The sequence below is a fragment of the Sceloporus undulatus genome, chromosome 3 (assembly GCF_019175285.1).
Source record: "Sceloporus undulatus isolate JIND9_A2432 ecotype Alabama chromosome 3, SceUnd_v1.1, whole genome shotgun sequence".
Classification (NCBI taxonomy): Eukaryota; Metazoa; Chordata; class Lepidosauria; order Squamata; family Phrynosomatidae; genus Sceloporus; species Sceloporus undulatus.
The window spans coordinates 51,204,072-51,211,630 of record NC_056524.1 but is presented as its reverse complement, the minus strand read 5'-3'; positions in this window follow the sequence as shown (position 1 = coordinate 51,211,630).

The following is a 7,559-nucleotide window of genomic DNA, read 5'->3' as shown; positions in this document are numbered from 1 at the left end:
TTTCTTCTTAAAATCTGTCCTGTTGTTGTCCCATACATAAGCCTAAATGTGGGCTAAAGTAACCAGGTAATATTCAGTGTATTGAGCTCATGAGTTTTTTCTCTCCCCATTATGTTTAAAGAAAGAAGATGTAAAGGTATTGTTATGTGTTAAAAAAACATTGTTTTATTCTTCACCTGGACATGTCAGATGGTTGTGTTTTTTTTATATATATATATAGCCACAATGTGTTAACAAACCAGACTATCAAGTCTTTCTTTGGCATTGAACATAGCCATGGAATATTATTTTATATTCTGATAAAATGCATTCTGAATAAGAATGTAAATCATTACATATTTTATTCTCCCATGCAAAAATGAATGCTTTCACATGTTTCTCCCTGCTTGATGAAGTTTCTATGCATTTTAAAACAATTTTACACCATGAGATTTTTTAATGAAAAAACTGTTACTGCAGTGCAACAAAAAATAATGTTCTTCTTTTGTTTTTGTTTTACCGAAAACAATGTCTTATGCACAATATCCGCTGTTATGTTTTGGCAACAATGTTAGTATTTTTGGTCATTATTTATCTAGCAAGACGACAGCACCTTTCCTTAATCTCCCAAAAAAGAGCTAGTCCTGCTATTTGAGATCCACAAAGAATTAAAGAAAAAAATGCCATGCTTAAGGGTAGTCAAGTGCCCAGCTGAGTGTACCTATAGAACCTGGAAACTGCCAGAAAGGAACTTCATCAATGTAGAGTCATGCACAGGAAGTTAGCAAGAACAAAAGTAGACAGAAATATGTTCAAGATAGTCCAGAGTCCATGCAAGAAAAGCAAACCTACCAACGTCCACAACCTTCCCTCTGTATTCTAGCCTCTAGCTTCCCCTTCGCTTCCAGCCCAGCATTTCCTCCTCTTTGGAACCTCTTCCCTTCCCTTTGCTTCCAGCCCAATGCCACCTTCAAAGCCCTTGCCTCCCCCCCCCCCGATGCCAGCCTCTTCCCTTCTCTTTGCTTCCAGCCCACCTCCAAAGTCCTTGCCTCCCCCCATGCCAGCCTCTTCCCTTCCCTTCCAGCCCAAAGCATGCACATAATCTGTCTAATAATAATAATAATAATAATAATAATAATAATAATAATAATAATAATAATAATAATAATAATTGTTGCTTGCAGGGGAGGCCACCTCAGAATGCCGTCTCTGCATCCTCTTTCTTTGCTTTTCCTCTGATTGCCACCCCAGAATGCCATCTCTCCTTACATACATATATGTAGCAAAAGCATTCACACATTGTATCAATTTGCCAAATTTAAAAAGGGACACAAGCAGGCATTCACATATTCTGTCACACACACATACAAATAATTTTTAAAAATGCCGCTTGCATAGCAACCAATGTGAGTGAGGAGGCATGTTCCACCCACTGCCCTCCCTCTGACCTAAATCCCTCCCCTGAACTTGACCCGATCGTGACCAGGGCCAAGTTCACATTTGCCGGCAAATAATCCACTTTCACAAAAGCCGCTCTAAGGGGGATTTGCCCTGGATCGGGTGTGCAAGACCCTAATTCTTATGTGTTTAAACTGATGCCAGTGGGAACTTCCCACTTTTAATCTGATTTACAAATCAGTACAAAAGATAGTCTGAATGGCCCCAGAGTGTTAAATATAACTTTAAATAGGCTACATAATAGGACATGTATAATTTAGTCAGATGCTTTGCCTAAAATATTATCTTCTGGTTCCCTCTCCTTTTTTCACAACAGATTGCTGATATTTAGTAAGAAATTCAGTAATTAATAACAAAAGTAACAAATATGCAATTAATTTGGGGAGTAACTGTTGCCAAATTACATCACTAATTTACTAATGCAAGCCTGAGAATTTAAATGACATATTTGTGAACAACTTCATGTTTGTTACTGCAAAATTAGACAGTTTGACTACTTTTATTAATGAAACATAGTTTTCTCCTAATTGTTTCTTTTCAAAAAAAAAATCTATAATATTTGACAAGACATTAGTGAAACTTCCAAATACTTCCTATGGACTGACAGATCTGTGTCACTAGAAAAGATTTATTAAGCTTGTTTAAACTATTGACATTTTACCAGATTATGTCAGTTTTTCTTTATGAAGTATTTTACATTTTGTATAAATGGTAAGTTTGTTTGAATTGCTGTAAGACATCTTCAGTTCCAGACTGGAAAAAGGCTGGTATATAAGGTTAATAACAACTAAAACTCCAATAAATATATGTGCCAGGATGTAATATCATTCCATATAGCAAAAAAACCAAGTTCCATAGAGGTTCTGGAGATGTTGCAGTATAGGAGCTCTGAAGGCTGACATTCCAGTTCCAATCTGGGAAGAGTTCTAGGAATGGCATTCCAGCAATGATTCAAACAAAGGCAGGAGGTGGACAATTTCACTTCTGAGGGAAGTGTCTAGGTACAATTCCAATTGCAAGTTTTGACTTGTGTGGGATGAAAATAGTAAATAGTAAAATAATACTGTAAGGTTGGTTGGATCAAAATTTCCATACTATGGGAAAAGAAAAAGTATTTAATAAAGGCCCACTCTTTCTTTTCTGTGCCTTTCTCAGGGCCGATACATACCGCCAGGAAGCGGCATCCTGGTGGAGATAGTAGGGCTTGGAAGCGTACACCAACTACTACTATGTGCGGGCGGTGCCACTATTGAGTGGCACCGCCCACATGGGGGGGCGTGTTGATGACATGTGGGCATCTGAGTGCCCACACGTCTCTTCCAAGAAGCAGCATCATAAGGGCTGCAATGCAGCTTTTATGATGTCGCAAAAAGGAGCCGCTCTAGGTGGCTTCTTTTTTTGCTGTGCAGCAGTGCCTTGCCATTTGGTTGCTGTAGCAACACTATGCAGCAAAAAGGGGTGGCATTTTCTCACGCGTCTGTCTTGGCCCTAAGTAGGGGTGGGTTACTATTTAATGTGACAGTCGGTCTCTTATTTTCCTAGCTTTCAATTTCATATTTCCACATCATTGTGATATAATTGCACATGTGCAGACATTCATATGGCTTTTAGTAAGCATTTCTACAAATATGTATATATAATTTTGGCAAAATGTGATTTCCTGTTCATATGGTTTTCCAGGGACTTGGGGTGATGAAATGAGTAAAATGGAGATTAGAGTGATGTTGGTGGAAGACTCAAAGTGAGTTTGACCAAGCACAAGCCAGAGTCTATTTGAGGGCCTATCCTTAATCTAACATTTTCAGTGACCACTTTTTCCAGTAATATATGCATTTTTATGCACACTTCTGTACATAACACATACATTTCTATACGAATATTTTGTTCCAGAAAAATACTGGATGCTGAAGGACAGCTGTATTTCAATTCATATATTGGCTAAAAAGGTATGAATGTGTTGTCTGAATCCATGTACAAACTCACCAAAATTCTTCCGTACAGCTCATAAGTTAGTCACATCTCCTTTCTTTTAAGCCAATGACACACTTCCTTTGGACAGAATCTGTGGACTACAATTTCCAGAAGTGTCTGATTGATAGACCTCAGATTGGAAAGATTGGTGTTTGTAGCTTTTGCAGCGCTGATCTGACATGACTGCAGGTCCAACGATGTGAATTCACATTATAACGTGACATATTATCACACCTGGTAGCTTTCTATGGGGGGTTGTTCCGAGGTGGATCCACAGTGAATCTGCAGTGACACCTCATTTTTGTGAATTCGGTAACAAGCGAATTCACAAAAATTATTTCCAAGCTCACTTCGATTTCAATCCGAATTGGTCTGGTGTGGAATGCAATTTTGCTTCTGTCCTGGTACACACACACTCAAACCTCCAAGGTCCCACATTTCCCATGATGCTGTGCTGCAATTTTGCCCCATTTGCTTCTGGTACTCCCCCCCCCCCACTTCCATTGCTGCAGAGGGAAAATGCAGTTGTTTCCGATGCCGCTGGGGAAAGGGCAGAGTACTACTGGGGAATGAATGTTATTCACATTTTAACGTGGACAGGAGACATGCTGGCGAGGAGGGGAAAAGCATCTGTTTCCGATGCCGCTAGAGAAGGCTGCTTGTGTGTTGTTGTTGTTGTTGTTGTTGTTGTTATTATTATTATTATTATTATTATTAACTTTATTTATAAAGTGCCGTAAATCTACACGGCACTGTACAAAATCAAGTAAAATCAAAAATATAAAAGCCTGCCTATGGCGTACAATCTAAAAGTTAAAGCAACAAAACTTTATGGCTGCAAAACAGACCATATCGCCCATAGAAAAGAGTGCTTGTGTGCATGGAAAAACGGACCCTGTCTCCCATAGAAAAGGGTGCTGGTGTGCATGGAAAAACGGACCCTGTCTCCCATAGAAAAGGGTGCTGGTGTGGTGTGCATGAAAAAATGGACAATGCATGAAAAAACAGACCCTGTTTCCCATAGAAAAGGGTCCTCATGTGCATGGGAAAACAGACTAGAAAACCCAGAAAAAGAGTGCTTGTTTGGGTGCCAAATCACACTCTAAAGCCCATAGAACATGAAGCTGTCATTCACATGAGGCTAGCATTCATGTGAAAGTGGAACCAGAAAGTGGCTCCCTTCTTCACCCTGGAAATGCAAAGGTTCACAATGCATTCAGAACCCCACTGAGCATGCACAAGGGTTCCAATTCGAATTGTTGAATCCACATGGTATGCACCTGTGTGGTAATACAATGTGCACTCACTCCACTTTGCATGAATCTGCATCACGTGAACTGCCTTGGATTTGATTCGCCCTCAATTCGGAAGGGCAACAAAAGGGGAACTAGGTGTGATAAAACATGTGCGTCATAACATGAATTTGCATAGCTGAACCAGGAGTCACCCCGGATCTGAGCTGCAAAAACCTCCATGTGATAAACATCACTGTTTCATTTCTTAGTAATGACCTCTTTCACACCATGGCTATAACAAGAAAGCTTTTTGTTGAAGCAATACTATTCCACAGCATCATCACCATCAGTTTCTGCTACAGTGGCTTTACACTTATCTGTGGGCTAGCCTACACATGTGTACTATGCAAAGTGGTACATATTTTACACATTCACATTTACTGTTAATTCACCTTTCTGCAAAAATTTGCATCTGTTTCCCCTTCATTGCTGAAAATGCACAGCCATATGAATACAAACTACACAGATTACCACACGTACAATAATGTGCATTTCTGTAGATTCCTGTGAAAACTCTGGTAAAAAACCATGAAACATTTTTCCACTGAGTTTAAGAAGTTGAGGGGAGGAAGGGAATCTGAAATTCCTCTCAATCACCTGTGGTTGGATCACATTCTATCTGACTGGAATGAGGAATACTTTAAATAAGCAGACTAGCCTTGTGCCATGATGGGAGAACTCTAGGACCATGGAATGGATATGTGTTCAAAGCAGAGGCCTCTGGACCCAAACACCCAATGAGAATTGGTTGTATGGAGATCTTGGAAAGTGTAAACTTTACCCTTGCACACACAGTTGTTTTATAGTTTCATTTTTTGGTTGAACGTCAGATCTCCATGTCCTGTAACCAGCTATGATGCTCTTCCATTTAAAATAAAGGAGGGCGAGAAATCAATATGTGAAATGTAGACCTGTTACAGACAGCCAAAATAAAGCTTCGATTCACGTGGAGGTATGGTTTCAATGATGCATGTCCTAAGAGCCAGAAGCCACCAAAGCCCGTTCCAGTCCTTGGGCTGGAGCGTGGCTTTGGTGCGACTTCTGGACTCTTGACGCATGCATCATTGAAACACCCCACTGTGAATCGAAGCAGCTTTATTTTGGCTGTCTGTAACAGGCCATGGAATTGTTTGTGTGAGAAAAAAATATAGACTTAGCTTGAGTGAGGGTGGACCTGTTGAATCAAATTTTCATTCAATTGGTCTGCTATGTATAGGAATAACAATTGGATTTTTATCATAAATTGCAAAAATAAATAATATTTTATTATCTAATCTAGATAAGCAATATGTTCCATCTGATGTACATGTATCTTATCTTATAATCTATTCGATATCTGAGAATGTTACCAAAATCAAAGTTGCTCTTCTAGAAAAGAGCTGACATCTGGCGTCCCTCAAGGCGCCATTCTGTCCCCCATGCTATTTAACATTTACATGAAACCACTGGGACAGATCATCCAGAGACATGGGGCATGGGGTTATCAGTATGCTGATGACACCCAAATATGCTTCTCTATGTCCCCAACTGCTACAGTGACTAAGGATGACTTCTCCCCTCTGAACCCCTGCCTTGAGTCAGTAATGGGCTGAATGAGGAAAAACAAACTCAAGCTGAATCCAGAGAAAATAGAGGTACTTGCCATAGGTTCCATAGGTCCGGGGAGGGAAATTTGTCCACTTGTCCTTGATGGGGTCACACTTACCCTGAAGGATGAAGTTCGCAGTTTGGGAGTACTTCTGGATCCATCTCTGCTTTTGTCATCTCAATTGGATGTGACAGCCAGAAGTGCTTGGTACCAACTTCAGTTGATACGCCAACTGCGACCCTACCTCAACCTAAAGGACCTTGAAGCTGTAGTGCATGCTCTGCTAATCTCTCGTCTTGACTTAGGCAATGCGCTCTACATGGGGCTACCCTTGTATCAAGTTCGGAAGCTTCAGTTAGTGCAAAATGCGGCAGCCAGGTTGGTCACTAGTTCTTCGAGACTTGACCATATAACACCCATTTTGAAAGATCTACAGTGGCTCCCATTTAGCTTCCGGGCACAGTACAAGGTGTTGGTCATTACCTTTAAAGCCCTACATGGCTTGGGTCCAGGTTACTTACGGGAACACATCTCCCTATACAATCCGCCCTGCACTCTTAGAACAAGTGGGAAGAACCTGTTGGAGATACCAGCCTCCAAACAGGTTTCTACTTCCCTAAAGGCAATCAGCATAGCTGCCCCTAGACTTTGGAATGGACTCCCAGAGGAGACCCGCCTTGTTACATCCTTAGAAATCTTTAAGAAAGCAGTAAAGACAGAGCTCTTCCACCACGCTTATCCTCCTGACCTCTTATGAAGATCACTAGTATGGAACGAGACCAGCTGACCCCGTGATTGATTGATGTTAATGTTTTAGATTCTTATGCTTTTATGTATTTACTGTGGTTTTAATGGTGCAGTAACTAATGCTGCAATATTGTAATTGTAATTTTAACCTTGCTGTGATCCCACTTCGATCCATTGGGAGAGGCAGGAAGATAGAAATAAAAATTATTATTATTATTATTATTATTATTATTAAATATCCAACAGGGTTTTATGAATTCTGGTTTCATGGTTTTGTGCATTCTAGGTACATAGAATTACATCTCTAGAAGTATTTTTGTTGTTGTTAACTGTCTTCACTTCAATCTCAACCCATGGTGACCCTATGGATGAGACATCTCCAGCCCCCCCCCCCCCCTCGTGCTCTCCTGCCCAGCTCCTGCGAACTCATATTCATGGTCTCTTTAATTAAGTCCAACCATCTAGCATGTGGCCTTACTCTCTTTCTACTTCCCTCCACCTTTCCTAACATTATTGTTGTT